Source organism: Penaeus monodon, chromosome 1 (genome assembly GCF_015228065.2).
Source record: "Penaeus monodon isolate SGIC_2016 chromosome 1, NSTDA_Pmon_1, whole genome shotgun sequence".
NCBI classification, from domain to species: Eukaryota; Metazoa; Arthropoda; class Malacostraca; order Decapoda; family Penaeidae; genus Penaeus; species Penaeus monodon.
In genome coordinates, this window is record NC_051386.1 from 22,169,287 (window position 1) to 22,171,786 (window position 2,500).

Genomic DNA, 2,500 nt, shown 5'->3' on the forward strand with positions numbered 1-2,500 from the left:
ACATATACATATACATATATACATACATGCATACATACATACATACATATATATATATATATATATATATATATATATATATATATATATATATTATGTGTGTGTGTGTGTGTGTGTGTGTGTGTGTGTGTGTGTGTGTGTGTGTGTGTGTGTGTGTGTGTGTGGTGTGTGGTGTGTGTGTGTGTTTATGTGTGTGTGTGTGTGTGTGTGTGTGTGTGTTATATTTATATACATACATAAATATATAGATATATATGTATATATATATACACACACACACACACACACACACACACACACACACACACACACACACGACTTTAGCTGTATGTATTTATCTTTTATTATCGTTTTAGCAATTTTACCTATAGTTTTCTAAAACAGACCAACCAGCTGAAAAACAACATTATTTACCTTTGCACAAGGAATTACACATGGACACAGGGATCTGCAGTGCTGTAAATAAATAATCACTCTAGAACTAAAATTGTTTCATGCTCTTGTACCGTAGCTGAATTACCGAAATGCCAAAATAACGTGAAACTGACGAGTAAAAACATTTTATCCAAACTCCAGCATGGCCGAAAGGTCATGGGTGAACCTCGCCGAAAAAAAAGTTCTGGCTCGTCACGAAGCTGATGCCAGCGCCATTCATCACTCGCAATGTACAAACTTTCGTTAGTGATGTAAATCGATAGCCACAAGGCGCGGGGCCAGGTGGAGGGAGATATTCATTTTAATAGGAATACATGTTTACCAAAAACACACATAACCGTGCACATACATACACAAACAAAGCCAGACACACATACACAGATACACACCCGCACACACACACACACACCCACACACACACACCCACACACATACATACACACACAAAAAAAAGAGCGAGAGAGAGAGAGAGAGAAAGATTTAATTTGATATGACAAGTTTATTGAGAAAATGTTACATCTCAAAAATATGAAGTGACGTATGCCATCACTCCATTTGAGTCATGTTTTATCTTCGCTCACATTACGTCATGCTTGATTATAAACAGCATTTCTAATACACTTTTAAACACGATTATATAACTGGTGCGATTTTTTTTATATATATTCATTATTTGATCTATTTCCTTATTATTGTACATCCTTTTAATTTGACAAGTGACCTCACTTATTTCAGGATTTCAAAACTGATAAATTAGAGGGAAATGCAGTATATACGGAGTTAGACTGTGATCTAGGTACATTACATACCGTACAGTCTTTCTCTTGTCCACTTCTTACAACTCCCAATTCCCAATAATATTTGCATCCAAGACTTGCCTCTTATATGTAGAATCTTTCCTCCTAGTCTTTTTCATACGTCAAGTCTGTGTTCTTGAGTAAAAGGTTTCATAATAAAACTAGGAATTATAACATAAGACTTTGTTCGTGGATTTCATCTCTTGCAAATTCATCACGTTTCACCTGGGTCTGTCTTATTTTACTTTTCACTTATGTAAGTGTTAACCTGAATTTCACATCTATCGTACACTCTTCAGTGGCTCGATTCCTGCAGGGACAGGAGTCCATGAATATCTGACACTATAACCTCTTTCTTTCATATTCCGTATAAGTATTCCACATTGACAGACTATATCCTCAAACTGGCATTCTGCTATTCAGACAAAAATGAATGCATGTCTGTTCATATATTCACTTATTTCAGTCCTACCAGTTCTGCAACCAATTCAGGTTGAGTAAACGATATGAATTTGGTTAGCCTATGCCCAGTTTTTTTCTTTTTCATCCTTCTGTGTACTCTTATTAATATCCCTCATACTGCCCTGCTATCAGATTCTGTTATATTTAAAATTCTAAACTAATATGCAGCCCTGAAGTGCCCTGTCGTAACTTTTTCATGGAAAGAGGCTTTACATCAATATCCTTCTTTTGTTCTTCCCAAGGTTCTAATCTAGACATTTTCTTGTATGTTATGCAAGTGTCTATGAAATCATAATATTCAAATTCATTGAGCAGTCACCTCATAAACCTTCTTTTACCTTCCTTCAAAAAGATCCTTTATTCAGGCAACCTTGTATATCCTTAATAAGTTTCATACCAGTATTCCCTCTCCAATTAATGTGGCACTGAGCGCGTTAATTTGGATGCTCTTTAACCCTAGACCCGCTTTCATTATCTCTATTCTAACATTTCTTTGGCATCCCAGGATTATCCTCATAACCCTGGGATGCATTATACAAATCTTTCTCAACCTCTCTTGTCCAGAAAATGAAAGAACAGGTGCAGAATAGTTAATAAACAATCTTATTGTACTTGAGCTTCTTTACTTGCAGTGACCAAAATATTTATAAAGATACCTTTAAATTATCTTTACGTTTAAAGCTAGAGATCCAACCTCCCTGCTCTAACACTTTCTTCAGTAATCATTAATCCCGATTACTGAGACTCAGTGCTAAAGCAGTTTAAGGCATTCCTTGGTTGAGAATATCATCAACATATGTTATGGT